The sequence below is a fragment of the Manis javanica genome, chromosome 9, assembly GCF_040802235.1.
Source record: "Manis javanica isolate MJ-LG chromosome 9, MJ_LKY, whole genome shotgun sequence".
NCBI lineage: Eukaryota > Metazoa > Chordata > Mammalia > Pholidota > Manidae > Manis > Manis javanica.
The window spans coordinates 84,199,748-84,222,871 of record NC_133164.1 but is presented as its reverse complement, the minus strand read 5'-3'; the positions used below and the strand labels follow the sequence as shown (position 1 = coordinate 84,222,871).

General features: G+C 47.7%; 1 protein-coding gene across 1 annotated transcript in view; it reads right to left on the bottom strand.

The window, feature by feature from the left end:
* The window catches only part of MYOM1 (myomesin 1), a 141,319-nt gene that overhangs the window by 73,484 nt on the left and 44,711 nt on the right, over nt 1-23,124 (bottom strand). The window lies entirely within an intron of this gene.

The following is a 23,124-nucleotide window of genomic DNA, read 5'->3' as shown; positions in this document are numbered from 1 at the left end:
TCTGCCCTTCAATTCTTTGTTGCGGTGGGGGCAAGAACCGAGGAAAATACACAACTCTCCCCCAACACTACTACTAAAATACTGGCCTCAATTTTTCTGGATTTTTCCCCCCTATATTTATAAGCTCAAAACATGGCTTTTGAAATAAAACTGGGATTGGACTGTGTATTTTATGTATTTTTTCTTAACATTTGCATTTCAATAAATATTGAAAAAAATTGCATTTCAATAAATAAATACATCATTAGTTTCATTGCTGTGGGGTATTCTACTGTTTATATGGGGGATGTATTATACTTTATGTTAAAGTTTCCTAGGTGGATACTGTAAAGGAGTGCAGAGAGCATTAAGAGTCAGGAAAAAGAACTAATAAAACTTAGCTAAACCTTAACAGCACACCATTCCGGAATAGTAAGAGATTCAATGTCTAAACTTAGAGAGAGACCAGATCGAAGGAAGAGAGAGCGAGAGGCCAGCCAAGGGCTATTTGAATCCTAGTTTACTAAATCCCCATGGTTTACAACCCTGATATCCACCCTGGCAGGGCCCTTGCTTATTTTTATACTGCTTCTCACTTTAGGTCCCTGTATCTTAAACTGGCTAATAGCCTTTGTTAGGGAAAGAGTGAGTGCTGTTCAGGTGCTAATGCTGAGACGCAGTATCATTCACTCACACAGCAGGAAGAAACAAACATTCCATGATTGGAATGGTCAAAGGAAAGTGGGGAAATGTAGAATCTAAGCATTAGTAAGATTAGTAAATTAGCATAAGCATAGCCATCTTAGAAACCTAGAAACCATTTTCTGAGAGTGTGACTCAGAGGGAAAAAAAAAAAACAACAAACCCTGGGCCTGGGTAAGGCCTTGAAAAACAAGTTAATCATGAGCACCGGGTGGTGGGCAGCTGTGACCCTTGGTCAGCTAACCTTGGTCAGTTAATCTTACATACCAAGCTTATCGTGCAGAACCTCCCTAACCATTGAGGAGTAGTCTTACCCTGCCCTTGCTTAACCCCAGGATATATGTCTTGCAAGAATAATGTATAGTTATAGAAAATTGCTATGAGTTAAGTGCTTTGAAATTGCTATATAAACCCTTGGCTCTGAGTGCTCGGGGTCCTTGTTGAGACCCGCTGCATCGGGCTGACTTGGACCTCAGCTAGCTGGCTGAATAAAGACTTTGCTTGAATTTACATCTCTATGCCTGTGTAGTTTGTTCTCTGGGGAAGCCTTGGAAGCCTGGACCCTAACATTTGGGGGCTCGTCCGGGATTCGAGCGGCTTCCCTGAGAACAAAGGACAGCTGGAGGCAAGGTCTAATTGTCCGGACGGGGCAGTGTAATTCGAGGGTCGCGCCCTCGTGTCTGCATAAATCCATTATAAAGCGGGAGTCGCCATCCCGTGTATGGTCTCGGGTTAGTGGTCCCGAGTGAGGAAGTCCGGGCTGGTAGTCCCGGCCCCCAGGTTAGTGACCCTGGGTAAAAGTCCAGGTAACCAATCCTGGCCCTAGGGTCCGAGTGACTCGGCCTTAGGAAGGCAAATCCGATCGGCAGAAAACTGGCACCCGAGGAGGAAAAGATCGAGCTCGTCACCCTGCGGCAGTCCGAGTGGACGCCCTTCGGGAGAATTACGAGAGTTTTTGAGGACCCTGAAAGTGGTGAGTGTGGTGTGCACCAGAGTGAGAGAAGGACCAGTCCGAACGAGTGCGATCAGATGTGGTGTGTATGTTTGGTGTTATCATTGATTGTTTTACTGTGTTTTGGTTTTGGTTTATATTTCTTTTTGCACTTCTCATTTTAAGTTTCCTTGTTCTAAGGTTCTCCTGCTCTCTCCGTTCCTCCTTTCTGCCACTACATCATTCCCCGCGGGCACGGGTCAGGCAATTAAGAGCCATTAGGGCGCCCACCGCTAGAAGACTCCCGTGACAGGATAAGGGGGTCACAGCCGTGAATCCCAGATAAATTCGCGTCCCCCGCAGAAGAAAAACTGTGCAACGACAGGCACTGGTTCACAAGCACATACAACAGTCATTTTGTTTGTCTGTTCCTCCTTTCTGCCACTACATCATTCCCTGCGGGCACGGGTCGGGCAATTAAGAGCCATTAGGGCGCCCGCCGCTAGAAGACTCCCGTGACAGGATAAGGGGGTCACAGCCGCGAATCCCAGATAAATTCACGTCCCCCGCGGAAGAAAAACTGTGCAACGACAGGCACTCGTTCATAAGCACATACAACAGTCATTTTGTTTGAAGTGGCATCTTCATCCTTCACCTTTGTCTCCCTCATATTCTTTTTCCTTCTTCTTTCTCACCATGGGTCAGACTCAGGCTACTCCTAAGAGTCTGATCCTCTCCCATTTCCCCAAGGTCAAGGAACAGGCCTTAAGTATGAGCCTTGGCATCAAGAAGGGTAAGCTCGACACCTTTTGCTCAGTCGAGTGGCCTTCCTTCGGAGTAGGCTGGCCGGCCCAGGGGTCTCTTTCTTTGGACCTTATTGGCAAGATCAAAGCCATTATCTCCCGGCCAGGTCCTGAGGGCCACCCTGACCAACTTCCCTATATTCTTGTCTGGGAAAATTTGGCCGAGAATCCCCCTTCCTGGTTGGAGCCCTTTTTGGTGGAGAAACCTCATACTGACCCACAAAAGACCTCCGTCCTAGTTGCCCAGGAAAAATCAAAGCCCTCTGATCGCAGGGCCAGAAATCCTGTGCGCCCAAGTGCGCCGCCTGTCCTCCCCGACAGTTCTCCTCTTTACCCCCTTCCGCCGATTGAGCAGCCACCCCCGTATGCAGAGGAGAGGGGTGAAGCTGCCGGGGGGATAGAAAATGCGGCTAGGGAACCCAGCAGGAACCAGGCGGCTGCAGCTTCCCCAGATTCTTCAGCAGAGGGAGGCGGGAGGCCGGAAAGAGCTTCCTCACACTCCCCTGCCCTGGCCCCACGCTGGGCGCCAGGTAGAACTGGAGGAATGCAGCTAAGGTCTCGAGGGGCCAGGGAACAAGAAGGGGAGGCTCCCTCCTCCACCTCAGAAGGAGCAGTGCCAGTTCTGCCTGTGCGTGCCATCGGTACTGGCATTGCTCAGCAATATCAATATTGGCCCTTTTCATCTAGTGGCCTTTATAATTGGAGGACTCAGAATCCTCCCTTCTCAGAGGACCCCAAGTGTCTTATAGGTTTTGTGGAGTCCATTATGTTTACCCATCATCCCACATGGGACGACTGCTAGCAATTACTCCGCACTCTCTTCACAACGGAAGAACGAGAGCGTATCCTCAATGAAGCCAGGAAAAATGTCCTCGGAGAAAATGGAAGACCCACTACCCTCCAGCCCATCATCAACGAGGCGTTCCCACTTACGCGCCCAGATTGGGACTTCGGAACTGCAGAAGGTAGGGAGCGTCTCCGGGTCTACCGCCAGACTCTGATGACCGGTCTCCAGGCGGCCGCCAGACGGCCCACTAACTTGGCTAAGGTAAAAACTATTGTTCAGGGGGAAGTGGAAAGCCCAGCCGCGTATCTGGAAAGGCTGTTTGACGCTTACAGGCAGTACACCCTCATAAACCCGGAAGCAGAGGAACATAGGTCAGCTGTAGTCCTCTCATTCATCAACCAGGCAGCCCCCGATATCCAGAGAAAACTCCACAAGCGGGAGGACCTAGGGGAGATCTCTATTAGAGAGCTGCTGCAGCAGGCAGAGAAGGTCTTCAATGCTAGAGAAACTCCGGAAGATAGAGAAGAAAGGCTGAGGAAAGAGAAATGGGTAATGCAGGAGAAAAATAGGAAGGAAGACAGAGAATTTCAGAAAAGGGAGAACAAGAAGCAGAGAGAAGAGATGGCCAGGATATTCCTGGCCGGGGTGAAGGAGGGCCCTAGGCCACCTCAAGGAACAGGACCCCGTCAATCCCGACTAGGACAAGATCAGTGCGCCCTGTGTAAGAAATATGGACATTGGAAGAGGGAGTGCCCCCAAAGGAGGGAACAAGGGAGAGGGAACCCTGTTAAGACCCTGCACCTAGGAGAGGAGGATTGACGGGGACGGGGCTCGGCACCCCTCCCCGAGTCCTGGGTAACCCTGTGCGTGGAGGGGACTCCCATTGGGTTTATGGTAGATACTGGGGCACAGTATTCAGTTCTCAACCAGGCCCACGGCCCCCTAAACCCAGGACGCACAAGTATAGTCCAGGGAGCGACAGGGTCCAGGAAATGTGCCTGGACTACTAACAGAAAAGTGGACCTAGGAAGGCATCAGGTCTCTCACTCATTCCTGGTCGTACCCGAAAGCCCCGCACTGTTGCTGGGCAGAGACTTATTAACCAAGGTCGGGGCTCGCATTCATTTTGAACCCGAAGGGATAAAAATCATGGACAAAGAAGGGCAGCCCCTACAACCGGCACATGTGTTAACTCTTTCCCTGGCCGATGAACATCGTCTGTTTCAGGCGGATCAAGAAAAGGGGGGCCAGGGAGAGATAGACTCTTGGGTACAGAAGTTCCCTTCCGCATGGGCCGAGACCGGAGGAATTGGTCTCGCTAAACACCTATCCCCGGTTGTTGTTCAACTCAAAGCCGCAGCTCTACCCATCCGGGTCCGGCAATATCCAATGCCAGAAGAGGCTAGGAAAGGGATAGCACCCCATATCCATAGACTGTTAGAGACAGGAATCCTTAAGACCTGCCAATCTGCATGGAATATGCCTCTGCTTCCAGTGAGGAAGCCTGGCAGTAAAGATTATAGGCCAGTGCAAGACTTGCGGAAAGTCAATGAGAGGGTAGAAGACATCCATCCTACAGTGCCTAACCCTTACACCTTACTCAGCCACCTGCCACCCACGCATGTGTGGTATACTACTCTGGACCTGAAAGATGCCTTCTTTAGTATTCCACTCTCTGAAGTTAGTCAGCCTTTGTTTGCCTTTGAGTGGCAAGAGCCAGGGGGAGGAAGAAAAGGGCAGCTTACCTGGACTAGACTGCCTCAGGGCTTCAAGAACTCTCCCACCTTATTAATGAAGCCCTAAGCCAGGACTTGGAGCCCTTTCGCAGGAGCCACCCCCACGTGACGTTGTTGCAGTATGTAGATGACCTGTTGCTGGCCACAGAAACCCGTGAAGAGTGCGAAGAAGCCACGGGGAACTTGCTGGCTGAACTAGGTGAACTGGGATATCGAGCCAGCGCCAAGAAAGCCCACATCTGTCAGAGGTCAGTAGTCTACTTGGGGTACACAATATCTAATGGGGCCAGGTGGCTAACACAGGCCATGAAGCAAACTGTCCTGGCTATCCCCATCCCTTCCTCACCCCGGGGAGTGAGAGAATTTCTTGGCTCAGCCGGGTTTTGCAGGCTCTGGATTCCAGGGTACGCAGAAATAGCCCAACCACTATATGAAGCAACCAAAGAAGGGCCGGGCTGGCAATGGATGCAGGAACAACAAGAGGCGTTTGACAGACTAAAAGAAGCTCTCCTCCGGGCCCCCGCCCTATCTCTGCCAGACCCAGAAAAACCCTTTATCCTGTTTGTAGATGAAAAGAAGGGAGTGGCTAAAGGAGTTCTGGCTCAGCAGCTGGGCCCGTGGAAGAGACCTGTGGCTTATTTGTCCAAGTGGCTAGACCCAGTGGCCTCCGGGTGGCCACCTTGTCTGCGTATCCTAGCAGCCATTGCTCTACTGGTAAAAGAGGCAGACAAGCTGACTTTTGGCCAAAATCTGAGAATAACAGCCCCACATACCGTGGAGGGGATCCTCAAGCATCCTCCAGGAAAATGGATGACGAACGCAAGACTCACCCACTATCAAGGGCTCCTCCTAGATTCTCCCCGAATCGCCTTCTCTGACCCGGTAACCCTAAATCCTGCCACCCTTCTGCCGGACCCAGATCTGACGACCCCCATCCATGACTGTAGAGATATCCTTTCCGAAATTATCCAGGTGCGAGCAGACCTGAAAGACACACCGTTACTGAACTGTGAGCTAAATTGGTATACGGATGGGAGCAGCTTTGTGCAGGAGGGGGTCAGGAGAGCAGGGGCAGCAGTAGTAACCCACGAAGGGGAAGTTGTCTGGAGCACAGCTCTGCCCCCTGGCACTTCAGCACAGAAGGCGGAACTTATTGCTCTCGCTGAGGCCCTGGAAAGAGCAGAAGGAAAGCGGGCTAACATTTACACAGATAGCAGATACGCCTTTGGCACTGTCCATGTCCATGGTGCCATCTACCGAGAAAGAGGATTCCGTTCCGCGGAAGGGAAGGGACTGAGGAATCTGCAAGAAGTCCAAAGACTATTAGCTGCTGTTGAAAAACCTAAAGCGGTAGCAGTTATACATGTACCGGGCCACCAATCAAAGAAGACACCCGAGGCCATCGGCAACAGCCATGCAGATGCAGAAGCTAAGAGGGCAGCCCTCTCGGACTCTCTTGTGCTTGCGGCCCTCGAAATACCCATACCTGAACTGCCCGCACTGCCGCCCAAACCTGAGTATTCCCCTCAAGATCTTGAGTGGATTAGGAAACAAGTCCCGGGGGAAGTGTTTGGAGAGGGACATTGGTGTAGGGACCAGGAGAGTAGATTGATCTTGCCAGAAGCATTAGGACAGTACCGGCTTGCTAATCTGCATAAGTCCACCCATCTAGGTGGAAAAAAAACTGCTCAGCCTTTTCCAGTCTGCGCAGTTGGTGTTTCCCCACCAGAATGAGGTGACTCACCAGATCATGAAAGAATGCAGTAGCTGTGCAATGCTAAGACCAGCCCCAAGAGGGCTGCACCCAGCAGGTACCCGGGAAAGGGGGAGGGCTCCAGGGAGGAATTGGGAAATAGACTTCACCGAAATAAAACCAGGGAAGTATGGATACAGGTATTTGCTAGTTATGGTAGATACTTTCTCTGGGTGGGTGGAGGCCTTTCCAACCAAGCATGAGACTAGCCAGGTAGTAGCAAAAAGATTAATTGAAGAAATCATCCCCAGATATGGGGTCCCTGAAGCAATAGGTTCCGATAACGGCCCGGCTTTCGTTAGCAAAGTCCTGCAAGGACTAGCCCTAGCTTTGGGAGTAGATTGGAAGTTACATTGTGCTTATAACCCACAAAGCTCTGGGCAGGTAGAGAGAATGAATCGGACCTTGAAAGAGACCCTTTCTAAATTGGTATTGGAGACTGGTGGGGACTGGATGACTCTCCTTCCCTTAGCCATCTTCCGCGCTCGGAACTCCCCCTATGTACATGGTTTAACTCCATTTGAGATAATGTATGGGGCCCCTCCACCTGTAACTCGACGAGTGCAGCTTCCCGATGCAGAGGACCCAGCCCCTGACTATCTGAATGTGTTGCAAGTTCTTGCTAAAGTGCAGCAAGAAATCTGGCCCCTGATCAGAGCATATTATGAGGGCGGGAAAATTCCGAGCCCGGAACATGGCATAGTCCCAGGGGATATAGTATGGGTCAAAAGACATCAAGTGAAGACTCTCGAGCCCAGGTGGAAAGGACCTTATGTTGTATTGTTTACCACCCCCACTGCTCTCAAGGTTGATGGTATCGCTCCCTGGGTACACCACACCCACGTTCGGAAAGTCCTGCCTCATAAAGACCCAGGGGCCCGTAAGGAAAAGTGGAAGGTGCAGCAGCATCCTGCCAATCCCCTAAAACTACACTTAAGCCGAAGATGAAAGAGATCCTGCTAATAAGCTCCTTAGTATGGATCTTCATGGGAGCCACATCTGTGGGGATCAGAGGCACCAACCCCCATCAACCAAGGAACTTGACCTGGATGCTGATTGATAGTGACAATGGGGAAGTCATCAACTCCACACAACACGGTGCGCCAATCGGAACCTGGTGGCCTGACCTGTATTTCTGCTTTCGACAGATCAACCCCGTTTACCGATCCATCCCTCCAAATTTGGCTCACTCCCATGGGTTTTATGCTTGCCCAGGAACAGGTAAAGGAAGGCACTGTGGGGGGGGGGCATGACTTCTTTTGTGCCAGCTGGGACTGTGTAACCTCGAACGATGGGGATTGGAGATGGACAGTTACAAAAATCGATTCTGTCAAATTTACTTATGTCAACAAGGGCATCCCTCGTCACCAGCCTATGACCCTTTACAAAACCAAGGCTTGTGACAAAACGGACCAGGATTGGGTAAGAGTTCAATTCACCGAGACGGGCAAAAACACTGAGGTATCGCGCTGGATAAATGGACTAGCGTGGGGAATAGTGTATTATAAATACGGGGGGCATGCTGGCTCGACCCTCATCATTAAATTAACCGTGTCAACTCCCACCGCTGCTGTAGGTCCCAACTCGGTTATAAATCCCCAGAAACCTTCAATCCAGGACAAGGGCCTGAGCAAAAAGGATGAGAAAATGCCGACCAGAACGCTTGCTCCAGAGCCCACGAGAGGACCGAGTCCATCGACCTCTGGGTTATGGGCCCAGCACACCCCCTCCGGGTTAGATAATCCCATGTGGGAAATGGTGCAGGCAGTTGTAGAGACTCTTAACCACACCACTTCCTCCCTCACCGATCCCTGTTGGCTATGCTACCCAGGTTCACCTCCCTTCTATGAGGCAATCGGGATAAATGGCTCCTACACTATCAACAACTCCCATCCCACTTACTGGGACGGGAGACCGTGGGGACTTACAATCGCTCAAGTCTCAGTCGTTGGTACGTGTGTAGGCACAGTCCCGACGACCCAGAGCCAGTTATGCTCCTCCTATAATAACACTACATGGGAGCAGGGAAAGTGGATTATACCCTCCTCGGGCTGGTGGCTCTGCTCAAAGACAGGCCTCACTCCGGCCCTATCCACCTCTGTGTTCAATGCTAACAGTGAGTTTTGTGTGCTGGTGGCCCTTCTACCTCGCCTAATGTATCATTCTCATGAATCTCTTCTTTCTTATTGGGAAGAAAGGCTGAGCCCCCACCGGAGCAAGAGGGAGGTTGTTACCGCCCTGACCATTGGAACCCTCTTCACCCTAGGGATGGCAGGGGCAAGCACGGGGGTTGCAGCCCTTGTAACTCGAGAAAAGGGGCTCACAGCCCTGAGGCTGGCAATCGACAGAGACCTAGAACAACTCCGACAGACAATATCAGACCTAGAGCAATCCCTCACCTCCTTGTCCGAGGTGGTCCTACAGAACCGAAGAGGCCTGGACCTCTTGTTCTTAAAGGAAGGTGGGTTATGTGCAGCCTTAAGAGAAGAGTGCTGTTTCTATGTAGACAAAACAGGTGCAGTCAGAGATTCCTTGGCCAAACTGAAAAAAGATTTAGAGAAGAGGCGTAAAGAATATGAAAGTAGCGAAGGCTGGTTTGAGTCTTGGTTCAAATACAAGCCTTGGTTTGCTACCCTTCTCTCGGCCGTTGCGGGGCCGCTCGTCATCCTGCTGTTGCTGTTTACGATTGGCCCGTGCATAATTAACAGGCTTGTTAAGTTTGTGCAGGAAAGAATTGACACTGTCCAACTCTTAGTCCTTCGTCAAAGGTATCAGGACCCAGATGCCGCTGTGGAAGATTCCACAGTCTAATCAAGAAAAGGGGGGAAATGTAAAGGAGTGCAGAGAGCATTAAGAGTCAGGAAAAAGAACTAATAAAACTTAGCTAAACCTTAACAGCACACCATTCCGGAATAGTAAGAGAGTCAATGTCTAAACTTAGAGAGAGACCAGATCAAAGGAAGAGAGAGCGAGAGGCCAGCCAAGGGCTATTTGAATCCTAGTTTACTAAATCCCCATGGTTTACAACCCTGATATCCACCCTGGCAGGGCCCTTGCTTATTTTTATACTGCTTCTCACTTTAGGTCCCTGTATCTTAAACCGGCTAATAGCCTTTGTTAGGGAAAGAGTGAGTGCTGTTCAGGTGCTAATGCTGAGACCGCAGTATCATTCACTCACACAACAGGAAGAAACAAACATTCCATGATTGGAATGGTCAAAGGAAAGTGGGGAAATGTAGAATCTAAGCATTAGTAAGATTAGTAAATTAGCATAAGCATAGCCATCTTAGAAACCTAGAAACCATTTTCTGAGAGTGTGACTCAGAGGAAAAAAAAAAACAACAAACCCTGGGCCTGGGTAAGGCCTTGAAAAACAAGTTAATCATGAGCACCGGGTGGTGGGCAGCTGTGACCCTTGGTCAGCTAACCTTGGTCAGTTAATCTTACATACCAAGCTTATCGTGCAGAACCTCCCTAACCATTGAGGAGTAGTCTTACCCTGCCCTTGCTTAACCCCAGGATATATGTCTTGCAAAAAAATAATATATAGTTATAGAAAATTGCTATGAGTTAAGTGCTTTGAAATTGCTATATAAACCCTTGGCTCTGAGTGCTCGGGGTCCTTGTTGAGACCTGCTGCATCGGGCTGACTTGGACCTCAGCTAGCTGGCTGAATAAAGACTTTGCTTGAATTTACATCTCTATGCCTGTGTAGTTTGTTCTCTGGGGAAGCCTCGGAAGCCTGGACCCTAACAGATACCTAGGGTTCTTTCAGTTTTTCCCAATAGAAACATTTTTCTCACCTTTGTTCACTTAAGTTCCTAGAACTCGAATGTTTGGAAATGTGTCCTGTTGAAATATGGCAAAATATCCTGGGAAAAGTTAAGCCAATTTACACTTATCAGCAATATATAGGAGTACTGGTTCCTTCATTCCTTTATCCAGTGAATTTTCAAAATCTTTTAAATATTTCAGTATGATCGATTAAAGATTATATCATTTTAAGTTTCATTGCTTTGATAACTAGAAAATGTTTTCAAATACTTATTTGCCATCTGTAATTCTTTTTTCATGACATTTCTGTCTCATCCTTTATTACTTTATCATCTCTCTCCCTGTGTGTGTGTGGGTGGTGGTGGCGGTGAGTTGAGGGGAGGGGAAAGGGTAGAGGAAAGAATGTAAAAGTCTAGAAGAATATGCAATAAAATGGTAATATTGGATAGCTTTTTCTTTTTTTGCTTATTTATATTGCCTCTTTTTTCACAAAGAATACATATTATCTATGTAATAAAATCCTGGCCAAATGTGCACAGCATTTTCTGTGTTTCAGTAGGCATATGGTACTTTATGCACTGATTATTCTTGTTCAGAAGCTATTTTCTTTTTTTTTAATTGAAGTATTGTTGATATACAATCTTATATTGGTGTTAAGAAGCTATTTTCTAAGCACCAAAAACATCAGATCTCTAAAAAATGTATTGAAATGACTTCATGCAGCTTAACTGATACAAAGTCTTTATAAACACATAAAATGTCATTTAAAACAGGTTGGCAATTTCTTCAAAAGTTAAACATAAATCTAACCTATGACCCAGCAATTTCACTTGTAGGCATCTGCCTGAGAGAAATGAAAACACAGGTCTATGACTACAAACACAATGTTCATAGAAGCATTATTCATAATAGCCGAAGAATGAAAACAATCCAACTGTCCATCAGCTGGTAAATGGATAGAAAAAAATGAAGCACATCTGTACTGATGAAGCAATGCCATTCATCAATAAAAAGGAACAAATGACTAATATGTATTACAACAAAAATGAACCGCAAAACATGTCTTGGTGGAAGAAGACAAATATAAAAGGTCACATATTGTAAAGGAATGCAGGGAACATCAAATATCAGAATAAAGTTTAACTGTGCCCTAGAACAAAACCACCCAGTTTACATAGAAACTGCCTGAGGCTAACATTCCTGGACCCTATCCTAAATTAGATAACTAGAAGTAAACGACCCCCCTGGGGTCGAAACTCGTGATAAGTCACATAGGAATGCTTGTGCAAAGGTCAGGCACCTGGTGTGTCCCTGTTCCAATTTTATTGGCCAAAGTATAGAATGTGTTTCAAATTCATTGGTTGGGGTAATGTGCAGGCTCTGGTGCAATGACTGTAGAAATCCCATATAAACCATACTTAAAGTTGCTTGGGGGTCGGCAGCTCGAACTCGGCCTGCGTGTCAGCGGAGGTGCTGTCGACCCCAGCTAGCTGGCTGAATAAAGACTTTGCTTAGATTTACATCTCCGTGCCCATGTGGTTTGTTCTCTGGAGAGGCCTCGGAGTCCAGGACCCTAACAATATTATATCCAGAAATGTCCAGGAATGGCCAAAAGAGACAGAATGAGACAGAATGTAGATTAGTCATGGCCTAGGGACGGGATTGGGGATGAGACCAGTGAATGGACACAAGAAATCTCTTTGGGGTGATGGAAATGTTCTAAAACTGGATTGTAGATGATGGTTGCACAACTCTATAAGTAATCTAAAAAGCACAGTGCACTCAACAGGGGTGAATCTTATGGTATACAAAGTATATTTTAATAAAGACTTAAAAAAGAATCTAAAGTATATCACTTAAAATCAAGTTGTGAGTGAAATCTTTTTCTAAAAGTTGTTAAATTCATAATGCAGTTGCTGAAATTTATCTTCTCAATTTTGTCTTTCCCATTAGCTTTCCAATTTTCTCACATCAGCATCTGATAAATTTTAGAATCTTTCCATTTCCTTATTTTGTGGATTTGAAAACTGGCTTAAGTATAAATGTCAAATTACAACCCCTTCCCTCCTGTTCAAAGTTAGTAATGTGAAGTCTGGCCTAAACCTAGCAGAGACCCAATTCTGGATATTGGCACTGAGAAATCCTGTTGAGACTATGCTAGAGTTCCCAGAAAAAGGCCATGAGGAATCAATCACCAAGGCACAACTAAAGTTTGTTTGGGTCATCAGAGGTTCTCTCTGGTTTAGGAAGGACAGCTGGAAGCCGAGGCAAAGACAGCTGATTCAGTCTTTATCTATCCAGGTTTACCCAGGTGGTTTTGTTAGGCAGGAAAATAGATATGAGTGGGGTGGAAAGAGAATAAGGTCAGTAAAGCCACTAGAAAGGACTCAGAGTTTATCAGTTAAAGCTCAAAAGGTCAGGAGCAACTTGGCCTTGAATGGTGAGTATTCCCCAGACAAAATGAGGACAGTCCATGTCTTCATTGTGACAGTTAGATGATGCCATTGTAAGATTTACTCTAGCCTGCTAAAAGGCCCACCTATAAACAGCATAATAAAGACAGGAATATTCCTTCTTAAAGCCAAAATCGCATTTTTAAAAACCCAAGAAGTTAAGAAGATTCTTAACATACTCTTTAGCAAACGGAGTAACTCAGCCCACATTGGAGTAAGGGCAGGCAGTCTTAATTGATATGCTCCCAAACGAGGAAGTTGTTATCCTGGGAGGGAAAAGAGCAGTAAATTTCTTGTGTTAAGCTAATTTTGCAGAACTACCTAGAAGACTGATAAGAAAAAAACTTAATGTCTCATCAAAGATACTTGAGATCACCTAACAAGTTCACACCCCTAGCCCTTTGTCACATTCCTGAAAAAAATCCTTAAAAGGGGGAACCCCTAACCTTTCAGTGCACACCTCTCTTTGGGGTTGCCTGCACTTCCTAAGTGCATAACCTTTTTAAAGAGCCCTGACTAAAGAGTCTGGGCATAAGCTACTCCATTTTTTTAATGACTTCATTTTGTGAGAAACAGGTCATGCCCGCTTTGCACACGGCCTGCTTTGCACATGACCCACTCTGTGCATGGCTCGCTCTAGTATAAAAGAAGAATAAACTTGTACTTTGGGGTCTCCACCTGCGTGTGTGAGACCTCAGCATGCTGGCTACCCAATAAACGCTCTTGCTTTTGCATCCACCTGTCTCCCGGTTATTTGGAGGTTGATTACACAGACCCAACATTTGGGGGCTCGTCCGGGATCACGCTCCCATAACTGGTGACCTTGTGGAGCGTGTGGGTAAGTGTGAGTGTGACTGCAGTGTTTGATTGCCTGTTTATGTGCTGTGTGTCCTTGTATTTGTGCCGTTTGTCTACGGAAACGTGATCTTGTGGTCCGGGGACTAGGTGAATGCACTATTTTTACCCGCACTTTGGTGAGCACGGAGATGTACCTCGCTCACTTCTGTTTTTTTTGGACTTTATTTTTCAATCTGGCAGGAGAAGGGAGGTCGCTCCCTGACGGAGCTCTTTTACGGGAGAGGCCATCCTCCCACACCTGGTTTCTGTTTCTTTTTGGAGAGCGTGACGGAGCCCTTTTACGAGAGAGGCTGTCCCTCTTCGTCTGGTTTCTTTTTGGAAAGAGGTGCCCTTACATTGTATTCTCTGTTACTCATATTTGTCTGTCTTGTCTTCTTGTTTCTCTTTGCATGGGCCAGTCGCACTCTACTCCCTCTACTCCCCTGTCTATCTTCATATCTCACTTCAGTGACTTTCGAACCCAGGCTAAAAATGTTGGTTTTGCTGTCAAAAAGGGTAAACTTTCTATCTTTTGCAAGAATGAATGGCCTAAGTTTGGGGTCGGGTGGCCTGAGGAGGGCACGTTTGACCTTCCCACCATTTTCAGGGTCAAGGACCTTGTATATGGACGTCCTGGGCACTCTGACCAGGTTCCTTACATCACCACTTGGCAGACTCTAGTGGAAAGTCGACCTGAATGGCTGGCTCCCCTTCTTCTGCCTTTAAAGGTGACCCTCGTGGCCACTGCCTCCTCTAAAGCTCCACACTCCTCTAAGGCACCCCGCAAGTCAAATCCCAGTCCCTCTGTTCCTTCAGCCCCACCTCTTTATCCTGTCCTCCCCCCATCAGACCCCCTTTTGGAAGATCCATCCTTTCCCCATCCACTGTCATATGAATCCGCTCCTCCTCCCAATCCTCCTGAACCTTCACCTATGGAAGAGGACCTTCACCTGACCTGGAGGACCCACCCATGAGTCCTCCCCATACTCGCTCTTGAGACTGACGAGCTCCCAAGAACACCCCAGGCACAGTGGCCCTACCTTTGCAGGCAGTGGGCCCACGAGGCCCCAATGGCCAACAGTTCTTAGTTCATTGGCCTTTCTCTACCAGTGACTTGTATAATTGGAAAATGCAGAACTCCCCCTTCTCTGAGAAACCCAGTAAACTTATAGACTTGTTAGATTCAGTCCTTTTCACCCACCAGCCCACCTGGGATGACTACCATCAGCTTTTACAGGTTCTCTTCACTACTGAAGAGAGAGAGAGAGAGTCCTGACTGAAGCCCAGAAACTAGTCCCAGGAGTTGATGGGAGACCAACCACGGATTTAGATATTATAAACATCAGGTTCCCCTCAAGTAGGCCTGACTGCGACTTCAATATGGACGAAGGTAAGGAGAGGCTCGCTGTGTACCGCCAGATTCTGATGGGGGGTCTCAGGGCGGTGGCACGCCGTCCCACCAATTTGTCTGAAGTCGGTCAGGTGAAACAGGAGCCCACAGAACCTCCTGGAGCCTTCCTTGAGAGACTGCTGGAAGCCTACAGGACCTACACTCCCCTGGACCAGAAGCTGCTGAAAACCGGTCTGTGGTAAGTTTGGCCTTTGTTAATCAATCAGCCCCAGACATAAGGCAGAAGTTACAAAGATTAGAAGGTTTTAAGGGAAAAAGGCTAGCTGAACTTTTGGCAGTGGCTGAGAAAGTGTTCCATAACCGAGACACCCCAGAAGAGTGACAGACCCGTGGATTAGCTAAGATTTTGTTGGCTAATTCGTTAGAAGGTCCTGCCTGGAACCGAGAATTAAAAAGGCTGACTGAACAACAGGGCCCTCGAGATCCCAAAGCCTCCCCCAAGGGCCGGAACCCGCTGCAGAGAGACCAGTGTGCCTACTGCAAAGAGAGAGGCCACTGGAAAAATGAATGCCCCAAGAGAGAAGCCAGGGAACAACCCAAGGTCCTCCAGACAGAAGGCTTAGATGACTGAGGGGGACGGGGTTTGGCCCCCCTCCCCAAGCCTTGGGTAACTCTGAATGTGGAGGGGAAGCCAGTGACTTTTATGGTCGGCACTGGAGCAGAACATTCAATTCTTAAGAACCCCATGGGGCCCCTTTCTCCCAAACAGTCCTTGGTACAGGGAGCCACAGGATCTAACCGATATTATGGACTACCCGAAGACCCATAGACCTAAAATTGGGATGGGTATCCCACTCATTCATGGTTATCCCTGAGTGCCCCTACCCACTTCTGGGGAGAGATTTGCTATCCAAGGTGGGATATCCACTTTGAGGGTGACTCGGTTTCTGTAAACGACCACAGCACAGTCCCCATCAGCATTCTTACCTTATTGCTTAATGATGAACACAGACTTTACCCTAACCCAAGAAGAGAAAAAGACAACTATGAGCTCCTCCGTAGGTGGCTTAAAGAGATCCCGGAAGTATGAGCTGAGACGGGAGGCATTGGATGGGCAAAGCATTGGGCACCGATAGTGGTCCAACTAAAAGCCACTGCCACTCCTGTCCGTGTGCGGCAGTACCCAATCCCCCAAGAAGCAAAGGTGGGCATTGCCCTTCATATCCGATGCCTGCAACAGGCAGGAATTCTAGTCCCATGCCAGTCGCTTTGGAACACCCCTCTACTGCCTGTTAAGAAACCAGGGACAAATGACTTCCATCCAGTACAGGACTTGTGAGAAATTAATAAACGGGTGGAGGACATTCACCCCACAGTCACCAACCCTTACACCCTTTTGAGCTCTCTGCCACCTGACAAGGTCGTATACACTGTCCTAGACCTAAAGGACACTTTCTTCAGCTAACCACTAGCCGCCTCGAGTCAACCGCTGTTTGCTTTTGAATGGAGAGACCTGGAGGATGGATTGAATGGTCAACTGACCTGGACCAGGTTGCCTCAGGGATTCAAGAACTCACCGACCATCTTTGAAGAGGCCCTCCATGAAGATCTGAGTGAGTACTGGCATTTCCACCCAGAGGTGAGCCTGCTTCAATATGTAGATGATTTACTCATAGCTGCCAGGACAGAAGTAGAATGTAAGGCAGCCACTAAAGATTTACTCATGACACTGGGAAAACAAGGGTACCAAGCATCTGCTAAAAAAGTTCAACTCTGTTTAGAAGAAGTTACCTACTTGGGATATAAACTCAAGGGGGGACACCGATGGCTATCCCAGGCCAGAAAAGAGACTATTTTCCAGCTACCAAGGCCAGACTGTAGGCGGGCTGTCAGGGAGTTCTTGGGGACAGCAGGGTTCTGCCGCCTCTGAATTCCTGGCTTTTGCTGAACTAGCTAAGCCCTTATATGAAGCCACCCGAGGACAGGAACCCTCCTTTGCATGGACGCCTGAGATGGAAGAAGCTTTTGTCAAAATCAGAAAGGCTCTCCTACAGGCCCCAGCCCTAGCCCTCCCAGATGTCTCCAAGCCCTTCCACCTGTATGTAGACGAACGGAGAGGAGTGGCAAAAGGAGTTCTCACCCAGAAGCTGGGCCCCTGGGTGAGACCAGTGGCTTATCTATCAAAGAAATTAGACCCAGTGGCCAGTGGATGGCCACCATGTCTCCGCATCATAGCCGCCACTGCACTTCTTGTTAAAGATGCAGACAAGTTGACGCTGGGCCAGACTCTTGTGGTCACGACACCCCACTCCATTGAGGGAGTTTTAAAGTGCCCTCCCAACTGATGGCTGTCAAATTCACGTGTCACCCACTATCAAGTTCTGCTCCTTAATCCGCCTCGTATCCGCTTTACTGCTAACAAAGCATTGAATCCAGCCACTTTGCTACCAGATCCAAATCTAGATTCGCCCTCACACGAGTGTGAGGAGATCCTCAGCCACCTACAGGGAACACGCCCCCCAATCTGGGAGATGTTCCCTTGTTGGATCCCGATACTACTTGGTTTACGGACGGAAGCAGCTTCATCAAAGATGGGGTAAAATATGCAGGGGCAGCAGTGACTACAGAGATGGAAGTCGTATGGGCATCCCCCCTACCCTCAGGAACATCAGCTCAGAAAGCAGAACTGATAGCCCTCACCAAAGCTCTTCAATTGGCAAAAGGTAAGAGGCTAAACATATATACTGACAGCAGGTATGCCTTTGCCACAGCCCATGTACACGGGGCCGTTTACAAAGAAAGAGCTATTAATAGCTGAGGGAAAAACTATCAAAAACAAGCAAGAGATCCTAGACTTGCTACAGGCCATTTGGCTTCCCCAGGTGATTGCTATCATACATTGTCCGGGGCACCAAAAAGGTGAAGGGCAAGTGGCCCAAGGAAATAATAAAGCAGACTTGGCAGCTAAAGAAGCCGCCCTAGCAGAGGCACCCAAGGCCCTAGTAGCAGCCAAACCCCCCCACAGCTGCTATTTCTCCCACCTTACTGGAAGTACCAGAGTACACTCAGAAAGATCTGTCTGAGATCCAGAAGCGGGGACCACAATATGCTCATAAAGATGAACAATGATATCGGGACCCAAGCAGGGACTACATTCTACCCTCCTTCCTAGCTGCCCAACTAGTCTCACACATTCATCAGGTCATACACCTAGGAGAGCGTAAAATGACAGAACTGCTCTGGAGCTCCCATCTCCGGGTCCATGGCCTCCAATTATTAGTCAATCAGGTAATCTCTCAGTGTAAAGTTTGCCAGTTGGTCAACGCGAAGGGAGGAACAACCGAAAAGGGGGTCCGAGAAAGAGGTACAACACCTGGAGCCTATTGGGAAGTAGACTTTACCAAGGTCAAACCAGGAAAATATGGTTACAAGTATTTGCTAGTATTTGTAGACACCTTTTCAGGATGGGTAGAAGCCTTTCCAACCAAAAAAGAAACTGCTGTAGTAGTTGCCAAGAAATTCCTGGAAGACATTATTCCAAGGTATGGCCTTCCTGCTTTTATTGGGTCAGATAATGGACCAGCTTTCATCTCTCAGGTAACATAAGAGCTGAGTCATATATTGGGGACTAATTGGAAGCTACACTGTGCATATCATCCCCAAAGCTCAGGTCAAGTAGAAAGGATGAATTGGACCATTAAGGAGACTTTAACCAAATTAACCCTAGAAACTGGCAGTGACTGGGTGACTCTCCTCCCCTTCGTTCTGTTCAAAGTCAGGAACACTCCATATAGACTAGGCATGACCCTATTCGAAATTCTATTTGGCAGGCGTCCCCTGATTCTTCCCAACTTGAGAGCTGATCTGTTAGCTGAGCAAAAAGATAAAAACTTTCTTTCCTCCCTACAAGCTTTGTTTCAGGTCCAAGAAGCCTTACATCAGAACTTACATGAGGTGTACTACAAGCCTCCCCCAGAGCCCCACAATTTCCAATCTGGAGACTTGGTACTGATCAAAAGGCATCAAAAAGAAACCTTAGAGCCGCGTTGGAAAGGACCTCACACAATCATCCTAGCAACTCCCATGGCAATCAAAGTTGACAGAATAGCAGCATGGATCCATCACACTCAGGTCAAGGCCACTCCTAGAGATCAAGAGTCTACATGGACAATTCGAGCCCATCCAACTAACCCTCTGAGAGTAAAAATTACCCGACATGTGGCTGCTTCTAGTTCTCCAGGCTTTAACCCTGGAACTAATGGTGGCAGCAGTGGCCCGAAGTCCCCATTTCCCAAGGAGACTTGAGTGGGTCACATCAAGTCCGAGACTGGAGACATTATCAACTCTACAGAACAAGAAGTACACCCTAAGTCATGGTTCCCCAATCTGTACTTCGATGTTTGTACGTTGTTTGGGACAAACTGGGGCTTAAGCGGGGACCTCAAGTATCCACGCCCAACCCAAGCAACAGGGTGTAGGACCCCAGGGTACTGAGACCTGACACGTCAACACAATTTCTATGTCTGTCCCGGACATAGCCGAAGTCAGTCTCAGCAGGCTAAATGTGGGGGCCCAGAACACTTCTTCTGTGCCATCTGGGGCTGTGAGTCTACGGGAAAGATAGATCGGAAACCCTCTGTACAAGGTGATTGGATACAAGTTAGCCAATCTAAAGGGCCTACCTGCTGGAGTAACCCAGACTGTAATCCGATCTGCGTTCACTTCACCTCCATAGGAAAAACTAAGTGGGAAGAGTGGAAATTAGGGAGGATGTGGGGCCTTCGCTTTTATGCAGAGGGAGCAGACCCCGGAGCTCTTTTCACAATTATGCTCTGGGAGGCCCCACTCTTAAATAAACCACCAGTCATCTGGGGACTGAACCCAGTGCCTCCTCCTCCACTCCCGGAGGAACTTCAGAAATCTACTGCAGGACCTACCTACCCTTTGTCTAGGACAGATTCAAGGTCAGATTCAAAGCTACGCCACTTAACGTTCTCCCTGTCCCTAACCAGACCCAGTCTCTTCCGCCTAGTAAAGGCCACTTATCAGGTATTAAATATCTCCAAACCAGAAGTAACCTGATCCTGCTGGCTTTGCCTAGACTCTAGACCCCCTTTCTATGATAGCATTGCTCTAGTAGCCAATTTCTCTACTGAGACCGACTCCTCCAAATGCCGGTGGTCCCAAGGGAATTTTGAGTGTGCTCCTAGAGTTACCCTACAGACCCTCACAGGGCAAGGACTTTGTGTTGCCACCAACCGACTGCCTCCTTACCCTCACTTATGTAGCCAGACCCTAAATGTTAATTCCGAGATCCAATCATACCTAGTAGCCCCTCCCAACACTTGGTGGGCATGTAAAACAGGAATAACTGCTTGTATCCATGCTGACACCCTTAGAACTCATGATGTCTGCATTCTCATGCAACTCATCCCCCGGATAGTAGTGCACGGTGAAGAAGAAATAATTGATAGCTATTCCCTACGTCAAAGGAGTCTAAGCAGGCAAAAACGAGAAATTATTTCCACCATAGTAGTCTCTGCCATTTTGGGGGCTGGGCTGGCTGGTGCTGGTACAGACATAGCATCTCTAGTCCTCCAAGATAAAAATTACAAAGCCCTCAGTGATGCTATCAACCATGATTTCCAAACAGTAGAACTTACTCTAGCCCATCTAGAAGAGTCTTTGTCCTCCCTAGCAGAGGTTGTACTACAAAATAGAAGAGGACTTGACTTACTGCTCCTGCAACAAGGAGGACTATGTGTAGCCGTAGGAGAACAGTGTTGCTTCTATACCAATCACTCAGGTGTTATTCAAAATTCTTTGACTGAACTAAAAACTAGAATTCAAAACCAGCAGAGAAATAGAGCAGCCACCCAAAACTGGTATGAAAGCCTTTTCAGTTGGTCCCCTTGGCTAACAACTTTATTATCAGCAGTAGCAGACCCCCTCTTACTTCTGATACTAGTTATTACATGTGGCCCCTGCCTTATCAATGCCCTCCTCAAATTTGTACAGAAACGGATCTCCACCATCCAGCTCATGGTCCTTAGACCTCAGTACAGGCCCTCGAATAAGGAAGACCCTATTCCGTTACTTCAAAGATTTGAAATAGAACAAAACTCAAGGGGGAATGAAGAGTCCTGACTAAAGAGTCTGGGCATAAGCTACTCCATTTTTTTAATGACTTCGTTTTGTGAGAAACAGGTCAAGCCCACTCTGTGCATGGCCTGCTCTGCGCATGGCCCGTGTCTGCGCACGGCCCACTTTGCACACGGCCCGCTTTGCACATGACCCACTCTGTGCACAGCCCGCTCTGTGCACGGTCCGCTTTGTGCACGGCCCACTCTAGTGTAAAAGAAGAATAAACTTGTACTTTGGGGTCTCCACCTGCGTGTGCGAGACCCCAGCATGCTGGCTACCCAATAAACGGTCTTGCTTTTGCATCCACGGGTGTCTTGGTTATTTGGAGGTTGATTACATGGACCCAACACTTTTAACTTTAAACTTTATCTTTTCAACGTTTCAAGGCACCTCTCCTCCCTGAGGTCGCCTGCTGCACTTTTCTTTCTTTAAGTAACTTTAAATTAAACTTTTACTTTGCTTTACTACTGTGTCTCTGCCCTTCAATTCTTTGTTGTGACAGGGACAAGAACCAAGGAAAATACACAACACACCCCCTAACACTCTGGCTAAACAAACTTACTCATGAGTTCTGTGTGTCCATTTTCACTGCAGCTTATCCAGAAGGCTAGTATCTCTCTTCCCCCAGCAATATCTGATTTTTCCCATAATGTTTTTATGTAGGAGAAAGTCTGACACATTTTTCAGATGGCATAGATACTCATGCATCTATATTGTAGGTCCATGGCAGTTTCAGGGGGCACTGGTTATTGTTCAGTACTGATAATTGTCCCCTGTATCCACTCTTCCTGTTTCTATTAGTACTGGAACCCCTCAGTTTCAACAGGAAACACAGGCACCCAACTAGGGGCTGGACACCCTCGTGTCCCCCTGTGGGTAAAATTGTAATATTTCCAGAATATCTTGCCTGGCTTTAGTGCATTTGCATATCAACAGGCATTCTTCAGGGGTGGTGATTAGTAGTTCATCTCTATACCAGTGGGTAATTACCTAGGCAACCGAGGGCTTATCTGAACCTGAGAGGTTAGGGGGAGAACTTTTTTTTGCTTCTACCAGAGTAGGAGAGAGAGACGGCCCCAGGCTGCAGTTTGTAAGTAATAAACGGGCTTTAAGCTTTATTTCTCACTTTGACTGATTTCAGCTTTAGTGGTATTTTGCCCCAGGGTTTCCTCTCCCCAGACTTACACCCTCCTCACTGTGAGATGTGTGCATGTGGCTAAGAGTTCACAAGGCAGAAGTAGTGTGCCCAACTGTGCATCACCCCCTCTACTTCCTAGGCTGGAATGGGAACATGGAACAGCACCATAGGAGCAGTGGACCAACAATGTAATGAAACCTGGGACTCAAGAACCACCCTCCTACCTCTGGACTGATGGATGTAGGAGGGAGATAATCTTTTGTTTTGTTTCAGCAGCTTAGCCTATATACTAAGTAAAATTCTGGGTAAATCACCAGAAGACAACCTGTATCTTAGGTTCACTTCTGCCTCTAAATAACTGTGAAGACTTTAGTAAATCACTTTATTTTTCTAAGCCTCAGTTTCTGCATCTTAAAATTAAGGGGTTAGACAGAATGGGAATTCTAACATTTTTCTGTGTGTGTGTCATTGTGGGTAAAACTGCAATATTTCTAGAATCTCTTACCTGGCCTTAGTCCATCTTCATATCAATAGGTGATTACATGGGAGCAAGGGCATATCTGGACTGGAGAGGCTAGGTGGGGCTCTTGTGAGGCCAGGTGGAGAGACAAGGGAGAGCAGAAGTAGATGACTGCTTGTAAGCAATAAACAGATTTCTCCCACTTTATTTCTCCCTTTGACTGATTTCAGCTTCACAGGTTATTTGCCCCAGGATGGGAGCATATTTTCCCCCAGA